We start from the raw sequence: 22351 nt of genomic DNA, 5'->3' as shown, positions 1-22351 counted from the left end.
GGTTTATACTGCAAAAGGTATTATTCCCACTATAAAGTGGGAAATGATTAATTTATAAATCATTATACACATAATTTGGCAAATGACTTGAAAAGTTGCATTATAGTCTAGTTTCTAGAGATAGCCTATAAATAAAAAGTCAACAGTTGAGATTGTATTAATGACAGCATGGAGGAATTCGTGAAGGAAAAAAAGTATTAAAAAAAAAGTATTTAATGCATCTTTAAAATTGTCTTGCTATGTGATGCCTGGGTGGTTCAGTTCTTAAGCATCTGCCTTGTGATCCCGGGGTCCTGGAATTAAGTTGCGCATCGGGCTCCTTGCTCAGTCGGGAGCCTGCTTCTCCCTCTGCCTGCTGCTCCCCCTGCTTGCACTCTGACAGATAAATAAATTTAAAAAATCAAAAGTAAAATAAAAATTGTCTTGCTACTTGTAGTTCTGGAACCTAGAACTCTACACAAAAGTTCACACTACTAATGAGAATCTAGTGACAACTAGTGATAATTGCAGGAACATTAAAGTATGAGTTCCTTAGGAGTCTAAGAAGCTTCAGAAAAATACATCTAGTCTTAGACTTACAATATTCATCAGGCAAATTGTGTGCCGTAACTCTCTTATTTAGACAATTAGTGTCGCCTTCCTTTGTTTATGGTAGCCAAATACACATAGGCTGATTTCTGTAGTGATATATTTATTTGTAAAACTATCACTTACTTCACTTTATTTTGCATCTTATTAAATATGTTTCTTGAAAACATAGAATATTGCCCTATTGTTATTTTCTAGTTACTATTGTGTTCCTTGAGGTCTTATCTATAATATTGCATTAAGGTTTAATTTGTAACTCAAATTGTATTACTTGTGCACAAAGTTACAAAGCCCAAAGTGTTGTTTTCACACCCACTTGCTTCCTGGCTTAACAGCATCACTGTCTTCAAATTTTACTTTTACCTGTTTTTGATTAGGTCAGAATTATATCTCCAGGATCTTTGTGCATGTTCTCTATAAACTCAACCTCATGTTATTTTCTCATTTTAAAATTTTTCCAAATATAACATTTGCCATTTTGTATTTTTAAGATTTTTTTTTAAGTACTCTCTATGCCCAATGTGGGGTTCAAACTTATGACTCCAGAGATCAAGAGTTAACGTGCTATAAGGGCTGAACCACCCAGGCGTGCCTTGTTTGCCACCTTTTGTGTAGTTTCTTTATTTGTGTATTACACTCAGTCATATAAGCATATGTGTATAAAAATACACACTCAAACACCCTCACTGAGTATACATACACTCCAGCATGAACATGATGTAAACCCTTGTAATTCCTCCTTAAATATTCATTCTCTAAAGTTGAATATTTCATTCCTTTTAACTATATTATTTTTTCCCAATATAATATGGAACACTAGGGAATAGCTAGTGATTGGCATAAATAGCTTTTTAAGCTAGTCCCTGTAAATTCTCACCCTTTCCCCAAAATATATCCTCTTCCAAGCAGAAATACTTAGGTTAGATCACATTTTATATTCTGTGAAGGACTGTCACGAACCATCTTCCGTGTGATACTTTTTGTTCAATGCATTAATAAGGTAATATGATTTTTTTTATACTTCTGTGATATCTTTACTATTCTTCCATTGAATGAGGTGTTCGTTATTCCTTTGATAAATCTATATTCCCACCACTATGACCATTTAGCTTTGCATTGGAACAATTCAGTTCAACAAATATTGGTATAGTGAGTACTCCAAGAAATGTGCTCTTCTGGATCCTTTAGCTGAACAATGATAGTACATAAAAGCATATATCGAAAGGAGGTATGTGCTGTGGAAATAAATAAAGCAGGTTAAGGAGTATTCGAAAGGAAGCATTTGTGGGATGCAGTTTTAGCGTATGTGCGGCCGAAGCCAGCACAGTGGGATGCAGTTTTAATTGAGGTGGTCCGAACTGGACTCTTCAGGAGGGTAAAATTTGATCCAGGAGGACTGGAAATAAGGGAGTAAGTAGGTCCTGAAGATGCCTGAAAAGCCTTTCAGGCAGAGGAAAAAAAGAATATAAAGGTCCCAAAACAGACAATGCTGAATGGGTTTGAGGAAGATCAACAAAAACAGTGTGGCTGGAAAAAGGTAAGTGATAAGCAGGGTACTTGACAATGAAATTAGAAATGTCATTAGAGGTAATGTTTTTGGCTTTTACTCTAAGTGAAGGCAGAAGCACATTGAAAGGGTTAGAATAGTTGAGGGTATTGATCTGATTCATGTTTTAAAAGCATACATCTTGCTTCCCTTGAAAAGCAAATTATAGACGGCTATACTCTAATTATCTTGACATTTCCCCCTTCTTTCTATTCTCCTCCACATTGTTTTTGTAGAGTCCCGTGTACAGTATTTCTCCATTCACCTTTCCTTAAATGTCTTGTCTTTTGAATTCCCTTCACTATGTGACAAAAATTTTCCTCCAGTGTTTCCAGAAATCTTTTTTTCCAGGCATGCTTGAAAGATTTTATTTGCCATAAAAAAAAAAAATCTGAAGGGGAAAATAGGTATATTTCAAACATTTCATCTTCTCCTTTTATGGAGACTTTATATGGCATTTTCAGGATACAAAACAACTTGCTTGTATCACTAAATAAGTCACTTAGTGTATAAACTTCCAGAGTCACTTCGACGAAAATCCTACATATTTCTCCTAGTAATTTCAGTTATTAGCACAGTCCATATCTTTGTTTCCAATGCTCCTAGATATTATTGCATTAATAAGTATGTATGTTTGAGTTTAACTACCATGCTATTCTGTCTTCCAGCCCTACTGCATTTAACCCAACACAATACCTAGGAGAATCATTTTCTCTCTTTGACGGTCAAATTATTTAGTACTAGTACTAATAAACTAGTACTTTGATCCTCTTCCTGTTTGCCTACTTTCTTGTCACAATATCAGTTTCTACTGATATACCGTAGTCAGAGTTTACCAAGACTATACCCAGATGACCCTTAACCATGTGCAGTTGAGCTAATTATTACTACTTTCATAATTAACATAACAGTATGATGCTAGACTTCTTTTTCATTCTTTTGTAAACGCCTATTTTGAAGAGATTTATAGTTTCATATTGGAAGTGAATTTATTTCTACAGATGCAAGTGTTCTGCTGCTGCTTTTGACAGTAAATATAGATGACTCTCATCCAACTTACTAACCAAATGCAAGCTTTCTTATATGTCATAAATGGCATTACTGTTCAAAGATGAAAGCAGAATTGATGGTTGGGTACTAAGTGATGAGGTGCATAATCCACTTACCAAGAAAGATATTTACATTTGAAACATTTTAAATGGATTTTACTTCCAAAGCCATCAATTAGATATATATTAATTCAATTTTTGGAGCATTACTTCTGAAACTTACAGTTATTTTTTTCAAGACAATAAGCTTTAACACTGTGTTATTATTTAAATGGCCAAAAGTGGGTTATTGAAGTTTCACAAAGAATTCTTTAAAATTGGGCTTAAAAAGGCTTGCTATTTGTAATTTCACTCCAAGGTGTGTTATAAATAATCTTAGTTTTCAAATATCTAAAATGTATAACCAATATGATAATCAATTACTGTACTGTAATAAAACATTAACTTAAGGATCTATTAAAATGTGTGGGATAGTTCTGCTGACATTAAATTATCTTGTATCACTGTGGACAAACAAAAACAAACACACACATGTCGTGACAAAAAACAATCAACTTTCTTCCACATGTCTGTGGGTTGTCTAAGACGTTGTTATTAACTGGTACAGGCTCAGCGATCTCAGCTGGATTTGTGTAGTTAGTTGATAGGCTGGTCGGTCTATGGTAGTCTTGCCGGGGCTCGGTCTTAGCTATGCTACAAGTAAACTCTGAAACTCCAGCTGGATAGTGCACACTTGTCCTTATGGTGAAAAACGTAGGAGAAAACAAAAGATCTCATTATCAAGCCATAAAAATATTGAGGTGTCTATGAAAGAACACAACTGGTCAAATTTTGGATTTATTTTAATGTAAAGCAAACAGGCTTTATACATAATGAGAAGTGAGATGTGTTGGGAGAAGAAATCGAAGTTGAGTCCCAAGTTTTGGCTTGAACAAGTGGGTGAATAATGTTGTCATTTACCAAATTGTTGAAGCAGGGGAGAAAAGCCTGTTCAGTGATGAAGGGGAGCAGAGCTTGCACCCTAAAAACTCTTAATGAGAGGAGAAAGCAATGACCTAATCTACATAATAAATTCCTTCTTTGCTCTGCCTTTTCCCCCCAAACTAGCCTGCCCCCAACATCTTTCATCTTTAGATGGAGATGGTATTTAAGGTAACAGCAATGGCCATTTTGGGGGAACACCTCAGTTTTCTTGGTTATCTCCCAGGTATGCAGAAGCTATACATGTTATTAAACTTCTTTCATTACAGGGACGTCTCGGTAAAGGACCTAGAGGGGTAGAAGAAATTATTATTTTTCCCCCATGAAAATAAAGTGGTGATGGCAAAAAGAGGATTTATATTTTGTGCATGTTAAGTTGAAAATGCATTGTAGATACATGGGTAGAGATATCAAAAAGCTAATTTACTACATGAGTTTTGAAATCAGACAATGTCAGACTTGGAGGAATTTATTTGGGGATTGTTTGTACATATGCAAACTAAATAGAAACCAAAAGTTAAAAAATTAGAAACAAAGAAAAAATAATATTTGGGTCAATATCCAGTAGATAAAAGTAGGTAAAAAATAAGGTAAACTCTTATTATCATCAGATTTTTACAGAACAAAAGTAATTATAGCCTTAATAACCCTATAAATTAGAAATAGTGAATAACAATGAAACTTTTTGTAAGCTAAAACAAAAATTAGCTACCAATTAAATTGGGTTGGATCGGGGTGCCTGGGTGGCTCAGGGGTTAAAGCCTCTGCTTTCGGCTCAGGTCATGATCCCAAGGTCCTGGGATCAAGCCCCACATCAGGGTCTCTGCTCAGCAGGGAGCCTGCTTCCTCCTCTCTGCCTGCCTCTCTGCCTACTTGTGATCTCTGTCTGTCAAATAAATAAATAAAATCTTAAAAAAAAAATTGGGTTGGATCTATATAAAGTTAATATCCATAGTTTAAATTTTGGAACATATATGAAATCTTTTTTAGGAAAAAAAAAATATTAGTTTTAAAGATAGCCTAAGTGTAGGTCTGGCCAAGAACTAGTAGAGTCATCCAAATAACACAATACTCAAAATAATCAATAGATAAGTATCATTAAATGATAACCCCAGACTACTAAAAATAAGATTCTGGATCGTATTAACTTCTGTCAGCAAAGAAACTTTGCCTTTCTTAGGGGCATTGTGGTTTACTGAGAAAAGGAATCAGGAAGTAAAAATAGGTAAGTATATTTTTTAACGCTGACATAACGACTTTGAGCATATTACAAGCCTTTCTGAACATCAATTTGTGTGTGCACATCTAACACTGACTAAAACAACTGTTAAACCTGATATATATATATTTTTTTAGTAAAAGCAGCTTACATTTTGCTCCACTAAATGTTAACACAAAAGTACCTAGAAAACAAAACAAAACAAAACAAACAGACACTAGAATATCTAAAATGTATGATGTACGATTTTGTATCTAACTAGAATACAGCAACATCTTGGAGACAACCAGATAGACAATTTGTCCAGGTGCTGGGCAACTCAAAGCTTAAGAATGTGCATTTGTGCCACTGCTTAAAATTAGACTTTACGGATGGGTCTTCTGTTTTGTAAGAATGAGGAGAATACTAACTAAACAGTAAGAAGAAAATATGTTTTGTTGTACACCTGAAATGAACATAACATTGTGTGTCAACTGTACTTCAATATAAGAAAAAAAAAAAGGAAAGAAAAAGAAAAAGAAAAAAAAATATATTCTACAACTTTATTCAAAAGGATAGTGAGAGATTTGGCTCACCAGACATAGGAAGGTGGCCCTAACCTCATGAGAGCTGTAATTGAGGACTAGTTTCCAGGTAACTGCAGGTGGAAAGACACAATGATCTTTTCTACCATATTTATGTAATAAATATAATCAACATCAGTGGGAAGTGAAAAACAGTTTGGGGAGGAGGTGGACAGAACTGAAGAAACATATGAGCATATTTTTTTTGAACTATTGTCATCATTGCAGATGGTCTAGGATGAATCATAACAAAACATGTGTGGGGTGCCCTTGAAGTCTTAGAGCCCCCCCCATTTTGATAATTGTTAAACTCCTTCATGGAAAAGATATGAATGTGAATATTCAAGTGTTACTTCCATTAATAGCATAATAAATTCTTATGTTGTTATACTTACTTGAGTTACTCTTGTCCAAAAAGTCTATGTCAACAAAAATATTCTTCATTAATGAAATTGGAATTATAAGTACTGAACAATATTTTCAAAGAAAATGATAATAAACACATACAATAGTAAACATTTATGATAGTAAATATATATCTATATTAGACATAGATATATATTTCCATCATAATATACTGAGTACATTATATAATACATAATATACTATAATGAGTAACGTATTAGACTTTTTTGGTATAATAATGTAGATACTATTATTGATACTTCGTTTCAAGAAAAGAAAATAAGGAATAATGTAAAAATTTTTAAACAAGAGGTATTTCACTTTTATTAAAGTTTTCTAAAAATCACTTAATGTATGTTAGTTTTGACCAAAAACATATAGCATAGTAAATTGAAGACAATAGACTGCTTCTAGAAATAAATTAGTATTTATGTGCATGGAGATATTCTATTAAAATAGTATAGCATTAGTGCACAGATTTGCCTTGCTGGGATTCCTCTGCAAACTGGGGACTCATAAAATCCTGACGACCTTCTCATACATTTAGGAAGAAAAAAAAAAAAATCACTGGACATGATTTTTCGTAAGAGATTTTCCTGAATTCCTTCTGTTTAATATTGCTTGGTCTGATTCTGTCATAGACTGAGGTCTAAAATATTTTTGAGTCATTTTTTTTTTATGGACATCTTATTATCTCATGTAACATGTATTTGTAACAGTACCTCATATGGAAAAGCTGTTCATGTTCTAATTGAACATTCTAGTTGAATGAAAGAACTAATCTTATTAAATCACATAAAGAAGGATTAATTTTTTTTAAAAGGTAGAAATTTTGAAATGTCTCAAGTATCTAAGAAAAGTTTCTCTGCAGAAAAGACAATCAAGACAATAGAGACTGCACTAGTTTTTAACTAACTACCTAACTAACCACTGGATTTTTCATCCAGCTACACAGGAGGAGCAGCAAAAGCAGAGATTCAGAAGTGCTAAGTAATGCCCAAGCTTAAATTAATGAAGCGTCCGGGGAAGCCTTTCTCACCAAGGAGAGTGCGGTTTGAAGTTGTTGGTTGCACAATATGGATAGAAGGGGAAAAAGGAATTAGTTTAAAGTTAATCCATGGGGCGCCTGGGTGGCTCAGTGGGTTAAGCCACTGCCTTCGGCTCGGGTCATGGTCCCGGGGTCCTGGGATCGAGCCCCGCATCAGGCTCTCTGCTGAGCAGGGGGCCTGCTTCCCCCTCTCTCTCTGCCTCTCTGCCTACTTGTGGTCTCTGTCTGTTAAATTAAAAAAAAAAAAAATTAAAGTTAATCCATTATAATAATTTTGGATATTCTGAAGTAAAATTGTAAGAACTCTTTGTTATCCAATTTTCCCACCATTTACCATACATTTTTAAATTTGGTAACATTATTATATACAGCCAACCTGTGTGAACGCACATGCATGCAAGCACGCATTCCTCATCCATGTACATACATATGTTGTCTCTCTACGTATTTGCACAAACTTACTGTAAGCATTTCACACAGGCCCTGTTCAAATAGACCTCACTTCCCACACAGCTTGTATGTACCATGTATTCCTTATCTTAAAGAAGGGCGCCTTCTTTATCAGTTATCAGAATCATCATACTTGGTGTCTTCTGTGATTCATAAATGTTATGGGCTCAATTATTGCTTCCAAAATTCATATGTTAAAGTCCGAACCTCCAGTACTCCAGAATGTGACTGTATCTGGAGATAAAGCCTTGTACTATCTGGTTACTTTAAAATAAGGCCCGTTGGATGGGTCCTTGTCCAGTGTGACCAGTGTCCTTATAAGTACTCTGGACACACAGAGAGACACCAGGGGAAACATCATGGGAGGAAGCTGCAAGGAGATGACCATCTGCAAACCAAGGAGAGAAGTCTCAAGAGAAATGAAATTTAAAAAAAAAAAAAAAGAGAGAGAGAGAGAGATAGGAACCAAATTTGCAGACACCTTGATCTTGGACTTCCAACCTCTAAAACTATGAGAAAATAAGTTTCTATGGTTAAACTCACCCAGTGTGTGGTATTTTGTTATGGTAGCCTGAGCAAAATACTGCAGTAGATTACTCTTAATCCTAATATTTAATCAGTAAATTGGATTAAGACAACTGCCTTATATCTTTCAAAGCCTTCCCTTGTTTTCTAAGTGCCACAGTCAATCCTATTATATGTCCCCCTCATTGGACATCTTAGTCATAAATATCATTTATTGCCTCACTGCCATTTATCTCATTGCTGTCAGAGTTATCTTCCTGATACATGTGGGTTCATTTATTCATAATTAAACTATGTCAATGATTCTTCATCTACCATGAAAACGAAATGTTTAGCACAACTAGAGGACTCCTGTTTATGACTGTTAGTCATCCTGCACATCTATCCTTGAACTTGAGTCTCAAACATAATAATCAGGTAATCCCACTCATTTGAGACACTTATTAAAAAACAGAATCCCCATGCCCCTTCTCTGGAGATTCTGCTTCATTAAGTCTGGGTTGTGTCTTGGGAATCTGCATTATTAACAAACTTCCCAGGTGATTCTTATTAGCAGCCAAGCTTATAAACCATAAAGCATAATAAATTCTTGTGGTCCTTTCCCAAGACATGTGCTTCACTAAGACTTATGTACTTTACATTTGCTAAATTTAATTGGTCTTAATGAGAAGTAAAATACTCTTATTTCAAACTAAAGAGAGCTCAATAATGAGATGTTAAATTACTTAGATTTTATATGAACATTCTTATTAAGGAAGTAGAAAAACTGTATAAAAATTGCTAAACATGGTTGTGTAAAAAATTTGATTTGAAAGGATGTGGTCAGTAAAGATCCGTTAGTAAGGGCACTACTCAGGTAAGGTAAGAGAAGGTAGAAGAGATTGGTGCATTCTCTAGTAACAATCTATCACAACAGCAAAATATTCTCAAAGCAAGTAATGCTTTCTCCCGTTAAATCTTAAATATGCATGTTCGTGTGTGTGTGTGTGTGTGTACCTTGAACAAACTTGGAATTGAGATGTTTCTCTAATTCTGTAAAATCAAATTAATTAATTACCATTTTATGGTAAATTTAATAAATTTTAGCCAGTAAGTTACAAATTAATCACTTTTTACTTATGGATGGGACTACAAAGAGAGTAAGGATTCATTTGTGCAAATAAGACTTTCAAGAGAAGACAATTTTTTTCATTTTGTCTTGATAGCTGACAAAGTAGATTTTTCACCTTACTTTGAGTATTTGTACTACAAACGATGAGGCAGTAGGAGAGTCACCTATTTTTTTGCCACTCACTAATTTCATCATTTAGATAAAGTACTACAACATGATCTTTAAGATCTTTTCGGTTCTTAAAATTATAATAAGAATTTGACAATCAGAAATTTTTATATACCTTCATCAAAATGACAAATTTGGAACAATAATTTTAAGAGACTATTTCAAGATAGACACATTAAATTAGCAGTGTTATTCATTTGATTTACACTAAAAATCAGAATGTGTAACTCAGTTCAGACAGCAAGCATTACGGAACATGTGCACACACTTGTTACAAATGGCTACTTCAAAAAATATTCAAGGTTTGATAATACTTACCATTATCTTTGTTTGCCAAAGATTTTGCTAAGTGTGTACAGAATGGAGAGGAAACTGTGCCTTGTTGAATAAGATTCTGTTTTAGGAGATAAGGTAATAAAAAATAACATTCATTGACCAAATAGGTGCATATATTAATATTATTTTATGTCTCTAAATATTACTTGGATTTGGGGAATTATTTCTTTTTTACTAGCTGACTATATATTAGCTAGCATAATTTTGTTTTTTGCAAGTTTGTCCTCATCATTCAAAATACTATGCATAAAGTTCCTGGATTCATTTTCTCTTGCACCGTTTGATATATTATTTTGTTTCTTAGACTGTTTCAAACATCTAAAAAATGAAAGCAACCAATCACATAAAGACAACCTTCATCAAAATGCCATATTTACAGACTCTGGTGAGTGATGATCCTGGGAAAGCAAACCGGGGTTGCTCATGAATGCAAAACTGTCAGTGTGTTCAGTCCTAAAACCTTCTACTCTTAATTTATTTCCTTATTTAATGCTAACATTGGTATTTGTGTAATTCTTTTCATCACATATACCAATACATAACTCTGCCATGCTGGTAGGTGATTGTATCCATAACTCGATGTAACCGTATTAAATGTATTATGAACTCAGTAGTCTACTGGTATCCCTACTTACAGGAGATTAACACTGGCATTGTTTGCAGAAATACTGGAAGGAATGAGCTGTCTGGAAAAAAAAAGTAATTAAGAAAAAATATAAGGGTGATAGTCAACATGGGCTTCAAACCTAAGAAGAGATTTAGAAAATTAAAATATGAAAGAACAAAGAGACTGTATTTTTGGAGATAAGGAAATGATTAAATAATGTAGTGAAACAATCTTCATGTTGGTCCTTCCTTTTCTGCCTATTGTTTTCTCTGGGTCTTCTCACTGTAATCAAGATCTGTAACTTATGATTTGGCTAGTAAGTAATGCCATGTTCTAAGATTTTTTTCTTTACACCTTTATAAACTTACATAGTGTAATTAATGAACTCATAGTGAAAAAAAACAAAATTCGGCTGAGTAAATTTAAAGATCTCATTGGCTTTATTCAAGGATTCATGAATTGGGCAACATCTCATCGTCCTACCAAGCAAACAGAAGGGAGTTTGGAGGAGCGGTGCAGAATGAAACGCTTTTATAGACAGAAACAGGGCAAGACAGGAAGTTACTAGCAAAAGAAAAGAAAGGATTATTTCAGGCAAGATCACCTTTTCTCTGAGAGGGAAGGGCAGGGAATCTGACCTGTAGATTCTCTCAGTAATGCTTGATGAGAGAAAAACTCTCAGAGGCCTCCTATTCAAGGGAAGACATTTTAGATTTCTTTCTAAGTCAACAGGACTGTATATAAGCCTCTTTCACTCCAAAAGCCCAATTTATGGCCTACCATGCATGCATTATACATCTGCTTTGTGAACGAGTGCCTGAAGGAAAACCATCTTGTCCTTGAGATACCGGATCAATGCTCCTACTCCCTGCATTTCTTTACTATGAAACTTGCGATTCCGCCTATATGCTAATCTATAATCTTTTGAGCTTTAACAAAATGTAAAAAAATATATAATCCTGTAAAACTGTTCATACAATGGAACACTTTCTTTCCTGTGGAGAGTGTGTTTCCCCGGCAGCTGTCCTAACGTGGGCTCAAATGAACCTCTCTTTCTTACTTTTAGAGATTCTAAGATTTGTCAATTTGCGTGGATGTACTGATCAGGAAATGCCACTGATTTAAAATTCCACTCATGGGAGAGGCTAAAACTCCATTTAGGTTAGGTATTAAGTCTCAACGGGGCTTAACATCAGAGACTTTTAAACAAAAGTTTAACCACATTTAAACAATATTACCTTATGTTTAATATACATATATAATATAATATAAGCTTAATATTTAAACAATATTAGCTTCCCTTCAATATCTGATATTTTAAGTAAATTTTGATAGAAATTACTATAAACTGGTAATTTTAAAGAATTTGGAATGTGGATATCTCCAAATTAATTTAAATTAGCTTAGTCAAATGGACATAAAATAGAAATGCAGACAAACTGTTTTTTTCTCCCAAATTTTATTTATCTACTCACTAGGTTGTGAAAAAGTAGCTTTCTTTCAATTCTTATATAAGTATTTTTTATCAGGGATTTAGCTGTTGGCTCATTACTTTTGAGAGGAAGCAGAATTTGCAGCCCCAAAATACGCCTTTTTCTTTTCTTTCTTTTCTTTTCTTTTTTTTTTTTTTAACATAAGGATTATCTTGAGCTGGTTATTTTTAAGAAATAGCAGATAAGGAGAAGTTTTGAAAACCAAGTGAAAGTTTCCCTTTAGTAGGAGACATTAACATTTCTACAGGAAATCCCATTTGTAAGGATGTCTCTCTAACTAGGAGAAAAGGATGACTAAATCTCCAGAAACTCTTCTCAGTGGAGAAGGCAACAATTTAAATCTGGATTTAAATCTGCATAACAACCTTACACCTTTTTACTTTACCCTTTTGCTTTTTCTGGTAACCTCCCATAACTTACTTCCCACTCCAACATCTTCTTTTGTCTTTACTAAAGATGGTTTCTAAGGCAGCAGCTTGGGCTGCTTGGGGTAGTTACTTGGTTTTCCTGTGTATTTTTTCATGTATATAGAGGGTATACATGTTATTAAAATTCTGTTTGTTTTTTTCTTGTTAATCTTATATTACAGGGGTTTCAGCCAAAAACCTGGAAGGGTAGAGGGAAAATTGTTTTTCCTCCCCTACATTTTCAATAGTCTATTCAGAAGTTGTTACCAGAGGAATTAGCACCATCTTAAATTTTGAAGAGAGCAAAAGGAGCATAATGGAAAATAAATGTTGAAGAAAAACAACAACAATGAAATAGAATTCAAAGTGTGAAAACCTGGGTGAACTGACAGACCAACCATTTGCTAATGCTATGATTTTGTTCCTTTGAACCTAAAGGTTCTTATCAGTGAATGGTTATGAGATCTTCTCTGACTATACTTATATATATGAAATACATAATATGTATTGTCTACCCTATTGATTAAGTCTTTCAAAGGTAATATGTTTCAGAAGTAAATATTTCTGAAATGTCTCTAAAATATGATTATCTTGCTGATTTTTATTCCATTTGTGCGTATTTCATTATGGAGTCTCTGAACACATTCATGTCTTATTAAATTTCAAAGAAGATCTTCATTTCTAATTCCATTTTACAAGAAAGGATGTAAAATTTCTATTTAATTAATTATGTCAACTTAATCTCAATAAGCCTTTATTCAGCACAAGGAGCCAAACTGTGTCTGAAGTCTTTTTCGTCCAAATGAGCACATTTACTGTTTCCTCCATTTTCCTCCTGCTGTTTCTTTTCAATAAAGTTAAATGTTCCCAGTCAATCACAGTTAAATAATTTCCTCCTGAAGTCTTCAGTATCAATCAATTATTATAAATTAAGACAGACTAGGGATAAGCCTAGGGTTGACGTATGGGCAGATTTAAAACAAAATAAGGCTTACATGGAAGGGAACTAGTTAAAGGCAGCAGAAAGAAACTTTTTATTATTTAAAAATAAATCCCACAATTCTTTATTATTAAAAAAAATTATTTCAAACACACATGCATACACACATATACACTATATTACACACACATACACACACACCACACACACACACAAATACATAGTTATTTTCCATTCTTCAAAATATTTTCAGCTTGCTACTTTGTATAACTTGAAAATGAATAGAGTGTAAGGCTTGCTTCTTTTTATTTCCTATAAAAAATATCCACTTCTTAACTACTTTCATCTGTTCTTTTGTCATCTTCTTACATACTTTATAAATAACCTTAGTACTTGGAATAATTTCTTGTCTTTCTCCTATGTTTCTTTTCAACACGAAATCAATTATCAAAGCATTGCACTTTATGCAAATAATTCTTAATTCTACCATGAAATACATTTTACAGTCAGATAAACACTGTACCCTTTCTTCTTTCCAATATGAGAAAAAACATTACCAAATGAGTAGGTCAAAACTGCATGCATGAAATGTACTTTCCTAAATATATTTTGTAAATTCTCTTACTTCCTTGAGGTAGATATTTAGTCGAATGGTAGAAAAGTCAGATATAATTACATATAACTGCTGGATTTTACACAATGAGTAGGGATAAAACACTGATGCTAATATTGGGGAGTGGTTTCTACACGTTTGAGACTGTATTTTGCCCTAAATTTGATCCAACCATTTTATGGGTTCATTGGATATATTGAATTACCGGTATGAATAACATGATGATAAGTGCACGCAAGTTATCTATATAACACGATTACGATACCATCTTATTACCAGGTACATAGAAAATATTTTAGTGTCTGAAATTCTTTTTTTAATTTTTTTATTTTTTTTAAAGATTTTTATTTATTTATTTGACAGAGAGAGATCACAAGTAGGTGGAGAGGCAGGCAGAGAGAGAGAGAGAGAGAGAAGCAGGCTCTCCACTGAGCAGAGAACCTGACGTGGGACTCGATTCCAGGACCCTGAGATCATGACCTGAGCCGAAGGCAGCGGCTTAACCCACTGAGCCACCCAAGCGCCCAGTGTCTGAAATTCTTTAAAGAAACATTCTTGAAAGTACAAAAGAGGGGCGCCTGGGTGGCTCAAGAGGTTAAGCCTCTGCTTATGACTCAGGTTATGGTCTCAGGGTCCTGGGATCCAGCGCTGCATCGCTCTCTCTGCTCAGCAGGGAGCCTGCTTTCCCACCCCCCCACCCCCACCGGCCTGCCTCTCTGCCTACTTGTGATCTCTGTTTGTCAAATAAATAAATAATAAAATATTTTTAAAAAAAAGTACATAAGACATTAAGCTGTGAGTTAGCAAAGGACTAAGAAAGACAGACTGGTTTTCATAAACACTGCAGTAAATATGAATCATCAATGTGCTGTAGCTACAAAAAGATAATTTCTATTCCTTTTAGCATTATAATAGCAATATTTTATATTTTAATTAATTTATTTATTATATTAATTTAGTTTTAAAATATTGAATGTTACATGTATTCCCTGAAATAATCTTCAAAATACTGTTAGAAATTATTAACATCCTTTATAGATGCGTGCCCTGCCTCTCAGCAAGTTTGTGTGTCTTGCTCTTGATCTTGCTGCTAATAATCTTTTTCTCCTTGTTTAGTTTATGTAACATACAGTAACATAGAGCTACATTTACTTCTGTATGGTATGAGTTAGGAAGGTCACGGAGAAGTGGAAAGTGTTCAGAGGAGAGTGAGTGGGTAATGAGGAAACTGGGGGTACTGGGGGGCTTTAAAATGGAGCAGAAAGAACCCTGGGCAGGGAGTTCTTGAGGTTGTAGCCTCTGCGCAGCAGAACAACATTGTTGCTCACTTTCTCCTCCTTGAATCTCTTTATTGTCCTATCTTATCGTACTTTCCTAGCTATGTGTGTCTGAACAGTTCTTCTCTTTCCCCGTATGTCTTCCTGTTTTGCTATACATACATAAGGGGCCATATATGGGAAGATTCTGATGAATCCAAACCTTGAGCCCCCAGTATCCCCAAACCTTCCTTGTCAATAGTGTAGCTTGTCTCTCTTTCTGAGGACACTGATCTTCCCTTTCCTGAAGATCACTGCCCTGCAAAGAATTGCTGGTACTTCCGAGAACCTACTCCTACCCTCTCTCATTGTTCCTAGATCAATCATCAGATTGAAGTCTCAGCTGAACACATAGGTAAGGTACAAAGTATAATTGGTGAAGAATTGTTAGACATGAGAAAAAAATTTGCAAGATTTGGAAAACATATATGCCGATAGAGTTTAAAGGTATTGAATAATAGTGGAATGGATATGATATTGTCTTAACCTGTTTGGGCTGCCTTAAGAGAATATTATAAACTGGGTGATTTATAAACAACAGAAATGTATTTTTCACAGTTCTGGGTCTGGGAAGTCGAGGGTCAAGGCACAGGTAGATTTGTTATATGGGGAGGGCCTATATCCTGGTTCACAGGTGGCCATTTTTTTTACTGTATCTTCACATGGTAGAAGGGCAAGGAAGCTTTCTAGGGTTTCTTTTATAAGGCACTAATCTCATTCATGAGACCTCCATCCTTTTGACATAATCACAAAGACCAAACATTCAAATATCACCACAGTTGGAATTAGGATCTAACATATAAATTTTGAGGGGGTGGGCAATGGTGGTTTTGTGCACAAACATTCAACTATAGCTTAGGTATCCTAGGTTCCAGGGATGATTCTGTCTGTAAAAGATATCAGCAAGGTGTCAACAGGAAGAGAATCGTGGCATCATCTTCCATAATCATGACAAAGACTGCTTAAGAAACACAACAAAAATTATCTATGAAAATAGTCACAACTTCTCAAGTAAATTTTAGTATCGTGTGAGAAAGAAATCACTTTTACATTTATTTTTATGGGGTCCAGATATAATCTGGAACCTGAAATAAATATCAACAACATTGTTCATACTTTTCTTGACTTACTAAAAACTCAAAATAATGATTGTATGTAAAATGCATAAATGAATAAATAAACTTTTATCAGACACAATCTAAAATTACTTTGGCATGATATAAATAAACTGATAAGTAAACTGATATAAGATAAAATTGATTGTTATCTAAGAATAGAAGGCCAATAATGTACATATATTCAAGTTTGCTTTTTTTTTTAATAGTGTAGTCTGACATTATCACATAACTACACAGGATGAGCAAGACAGAACACAGTAATGGTTGGATTGAGACCACTCTAACTAAAATATTGTAAGCTAATTTTTCTCTTCCTAATAAACTAATCTCAAAGGTTTCAGGTATTTCAGAAGTGGCTATTGCTTTTGACCCTTTCTTTCCACACTTCAAGGTAAAAGACTGAGTGGACATTGGACTTATTTCAGGCTCACTGTCTGTTTAGAAGTGAGACAATTTAACAATCACTCCTGATTGGCTTCTCTGTGACAGAACTCAGAGTGAAATCAATGCTGAATGACCAGAGAACTTACACCAAGCTGGCAGCAGAAATCTAGTGGGCGAGATGGAGACAGCATGTGTTCTTTCAGACCTTGCACTGCCAACTGTGTGGAAGCACACTGCCTGTGGCTTGCTGTTATCCCTGCAGCCTTTTAAAAGTATGAATAGGACTACAATGAGTTGAAGCCTTCTGTTTGAACTGATGTCTTGGAAACTTATCTCTACTAAATGTGGGTCAGATTTCTTCCAGCTTTCAAAAAGGACAAATTAACCAAAGATATTTTATTCTATTCATACCATTTTGTCTATGCTTAAGGTGACTGAGATTCTCAATACTGGTCATATGGAAGCATTGTTCTCCAAATAAGCAGAGAATCACTTTTATCATAGAGGTTAAAATACATTGGGACTATTGATAGAATCTTATTTCATCATCTACTTCCTTGAAATTCCAAAATATCTCCCCCATGACACATGCCCAAAAGTAGGTGAGAACAAAATGAAAAGAAGGAAGTAGAGCAGAAGTGCTATATTGGTAAATTGCTATACTATATAACTTTATTTTCTAAGAGAGTATTGATAGTTGTCCTAATATGTATGTGATATTTCTGGGTATACATATTATCAACTTATTTTATAAGGTTATATAGGTTAAAATGATTTTGGATTATAAAAAGCAGGTAATTACAATAACACATATTTTGTGTGAACCATCCCTTTATGTACAAATAATTGCATGCAGCAGTCATTAATAAATCCATACCTTTGTGTATCTTTCAGTGGTCACATAGAACAAGTTAGGAAATAAATGCAGGCATAGTTTGCTTTAAGAAAACTTGGCAAAAAGAAAAAATCCTTAGAATACACATATTTCATTATGATAATTTTCATAGTTAACTGGGGATTTCTAGCGACTTAGTACTGAATCATGTAATTTATTTTTAAGGGAAATGATACTGATGGGAAGTTTTTAGATCTATATCCTCTGCCAATAAGAACAGCAACAACAACAACAAAAGCCAAACAAAAAGCCAAAATAATACTATAATTACTCCAAAGCTAATCCATTACATGCTTCCATGGGAAATCCATATTATACTATTTATTCTAACAGGACCACAGTTGAGGAGATTGAAACAATAGCCTTCTTAAAAACAGTTCATTGTTAAGTTTTCATTTATAGAATAATTGTAATCACCAGTCTCTTAAAGATTCACCTGAGGAATGGCTTGATGAAAATTAGCAGAATTTGAATTTCCTTTGTAATTTCTCTTCCCCCATGAAACCAACTAAAGTGGTTAATTGTGTGTGTTTTCACCTAATTAGAGTCAAAGAGACAGACTGTAGGGAAATAAGAAGACAGTATCAGCATTTCTCCTCATTAGGATGTTCTGACACTGATTAAGAACAAATACCTATTTTTGTGTGCTTCCACCAAATAAAGGCCTACATCCAGCTAACTCATTTCATGACAAGAGTTGTGATAGATGATACTATTTCACGAAAGAAACCATGACAGATGATAGGCTTCTTAAGAAACAATTCAGGGGAAAAGGGCATCATTTTATATAGTAAAGAGTTTTTAGCAATGTCGGTTACTAGAATTTGATCAAAGTGCATCAGAGACACTGACTTCACTCTTAAAAAGGCAATTTTGTAAAGAGTTATTAATGCAAGTTAACGGTTGACATTAATTGTATATGCAGGGTTGAAAATTTAAGAATAAAAGAGTCTCCAAAAGGGCAAATATAGAAGAGAGAGCTGTCTTAGTTTCTCAGGGCCACCATGGTAAGTTACAACAAACTTGGTGGCTTTAAAACCACAGAAACTTATTTTCTCACAGTTCTGGTGGCCAAAAGTCTGAAATCAAAGTGTTAGTAATGTTGGTTCTTTCCAGAGGCTCTGAGGGAGAATCCATTCCATGCCTTGCTCCTAGTTTTTGGCATTTGGGAAATGAGCCAAAAATCTGGTGGCTTTCGACACATCACTCCAATTTCTGCCCCTGTCTTAACATGACTTTCCTCTTTTGTGTTCTTGTGTCTCTTCTATCTTTTATAAAGAAACTATCATTGGACTTAGGATCTAGAGATATTTAGCTTAATTATATTTGCAAATACTATATTTCCAAATAAAGTCACATATACAGGTACCAGGTGTTAGTCTCGAATGTACTGTTTGGAACCACTATTGAACTCACTGTAACAGCACATAGGGCAAAATCAATATCTTTATAACAAAAACAGCACATGAAATTTTTGGGATAGACCCATATTATATTGAATGTTCATATCTAAATTGCTTTTACTGGAGAAATGCCTGCATAGTTAAGAGCTATATCAAAACAGATTTTGTTGTTCTTCAGAATCCTGATTTCATTTCCAAATTTTGTAAGTTGTGTTTTTTTTTTAAACTATTATTATACTGTTGGTTTTATCATTGCTTACTATTGTTTTGTCATTAGACACTACTATAGCATGAAATCATTATTCATGTACTGCTCAATGCACGCCTGGAACTATTCTAAGTCATACAAGGCTATGAAGTCGATACCATTTTAAATTCCTTTGTTACAGACATTAATGTTTAAGAATGGAGGGGGCAAAATTGTCCAGTGTTAGACAGTTACTAACAGTGAACCACAATTTGATTCAATGTCTGTTCTGCATCTGAGTGTAAATCACTTTTCTATGTCAGGAGCATTTTATATTCAGTTTCAACAGCATGAATATTACTGTTTCAACTGGGTTTTGTGGTCTAGAAAAAAATAAAATAAATGCATTAAATACGTTTTTAAAATATTTCTGCCCCTAGGGGGAAAAGTATTAGGTATAAGTAAGACCTTCAAATATTATTTATTTTCATATAACCAATCTTTCTGAAGAGTCTTCTTTAGATTCCCCAAAATCATTATGGATCCCAGTAGCAAACAATGTCCAGAAAGAAATTTATTATATATGTGTGGAGGAAGTGTTGTGTCTATGCCTACATACATGGCAGAGTTAGGGCAAAGCACAAACATAAAAGAATTCTGGACTTAGATCTGGTCCTCACTACCATAATTCTCCTGGGCCATTGGGGTTCACTGAACTTTAGTAGAATTTCACTGTGCTGCGTGCAGCAGCGAGTGGCTAATTTGGGAGGGAGAATTAGAGAAAATAATGTAACAGGAAGTCTTTGAATCTGAGTGGCATTATTCTGATTTTTTTGCCATAGATGAGCAAATCTGAAAGGTATTAATTAGAAAAAATGTGAACATAATTGTAGTGCTCACTGTAATACCTTTGTTATAGACATTGTTCACCATGTTTCATCACATCTCATTTATGAGGAACCAAGAGAAAAAATCCCTATTCCTATTATTCTATTGCTCTACTATATTTAAAAAAAAATGTGTCTATTGAAAAACGGATAATGTATATCTCATATACATTTTTTCCTTTATAGAACTTTAACCCCATATTTCTAAGGTTTTCACTAATATCACCTGTGGCTTCATCATGTTTTTACTCCTAATTTCTCTTTATTCTATTTTTACTGATTTTTTCAGTTATATTTTTTCCTTTGCTCTATTTTCAATATCAGCCTTAGACCCAAGCACATGTGTCCTGGGTCTTGCTCTTTAAAGAACACCTTTAGGATCATCTCTTCTGTCCAAAGGGAGGAATCCACAAAACAAAGGGGATATGAACATCCATGGTTCACATACGCCTTTCATACACTTTTCAAGTACCCAGACTATGGGATCTCCTTCCCAAATGATCTCAAGTCCATTTTCAGGGTCCGTGGAGACTTTACCCGGAGTTCATCTTGTGGGATACACATCTTCCAAACAGTGTTTGTATCATTAGACCCAAGGGGCTGACAAGGAGCAGCTCCACGCAGAGGGTTGGGCAGACAGGGCATGAGGTTTATGGTGATCACTGTGTATGTGTGAAGCCCCTATTGGTGCAGAACAGAGCCACGAGAAGAAACAGAAGATGCAATGGCCAAGAGTCTGATGTCTCTGTCTCTTCACACCGCTGTATTTAAAGGCTGAACAAAGTTTAATTCTCAACTTTTAAATATTAATGCATATGTATGTAGGCTTTCATATATACTTTTGTTCTAGTTTCCACAATTGTTAGGGAGAAGTGTGCTTACCATACCCTGCATTTTTTGTAACCATTCTTACTCCTGTATAGAGTAAGTAAATTTACAAACAGCTGAGATCACAAAGTTACCCAAAGAGATATTTAGTCTCTTTTAGGAATAACACCTGTGGGTTGCTTACCAAGTGATAGTCTATAAATCAGTCTTATTTTTCAGTTTTTCATTTCTCTGTAATTATTTGGCCCTCTGAACAAGAATTGTTACAAATCTATTTATGTATGCATTTTTGTTTCCATTTATCAAATTTTTATCATAAATTTATCAATAAATTGATCAGTTAATAAATGAGACCAAAATACCTTCCTTATCCTCTTGAGATTTCTATGTTTAGAATATTGCTTTATTAATATTTCCCTCAATAAAAGTCTGACTTACGTCTGTTTTTTTTTTTTTTAAGATTTTATTTATTTATTTATTTGTCAGAGAGAGTGAGAACACAAGCAGGCAGAGTGGCAGGCAGAGGCAGAGAGAGAAGCAGGCTCCCCGCTGAGCAAGGAGCCCGATATGGGACTCAATCCCAGGACCTTGGGATCATGACCTGAGCCGAAGGCAGTGGCTTAACCAACTGAGCCACCCAGGCATCCCTGTATTTTTTTTTTAACTCAGTAAAGCTGGAGAGCCTATCATGTAGAACAAGTGGGCATCGACAAGGCTATGAAGTGCTCAGACAATGTTGGTGAGTCCTGTACCTCTCCCTGCTGCTTGAAAGAGATGTTTTTTAGGATTTGTGTGTCTTCTCCTGATCTCACAGAGCCATACCAGCTGTTGAGATATATATATATATATATATAGACAGAAAGAAATTGGTGGTAAATTTTAAAACTTGCTCTCACTCAGCTGGAAACAAAGTGGCCAAACACAGATTTAGTTTTTAAATGACCTCTTGCCATCAGCAAAGGACTACACCTTGACAGTGCATTTCCCTGCAGTTTAATATTGCAGCCATTGGCAATTTAATAGTATGGGGGTCACCATGTTCTCTAGTTTCAAGTAGGTTTTCCTACTTTGTAGAGAACACCTTTTCAGAGACGTCGTTTATTTTTAACCTGAAGATATGCTTTTTTTTTTTAATCAAAGAAGGCGGAATTTTGTGTTGCCTCTTCATCTGTTATAACTGAATGATTATGCTGACCCAGAACAGTTTCATAAAATACACATATGATATTTCCAAATTACTATCCAAAATCTATCTTACAAACCGTACATTTTCTTGAGTATTCT

The 22351-nt window shown here is 34.5% G+C and overlaps 1 pseudogene; it reads left to right on the top strand.

Annotated features, from left to right (window-relative positions):
* Nucleotides 1–2074: 2074 nt before the first annotated feature.
* LOC122895205 overlaps nt 2075–22351 on the top strand; it is an 86946-nt pseudogene continuing 66669 nt past the window's right edge.

This window comes from Neovison vison, chromosome 1 (genome assembly GCF_020171115.1).
Source record: "Neovison vison isolate M4711 chromosome 1, ASM_NN_V1, whole genome shotgun sequence".
Lineage (NCBI taxonomy): Eukaryota > Metazoa > Chordata > Mammalia > Carnivora > Mustelidae > Neogale > Neogale vison.
The sequence above is the reverse complement of the archived record's forward strand: the minus strand, read 5'-3'. Positions and strand labels throughout refer to the sequence as shown.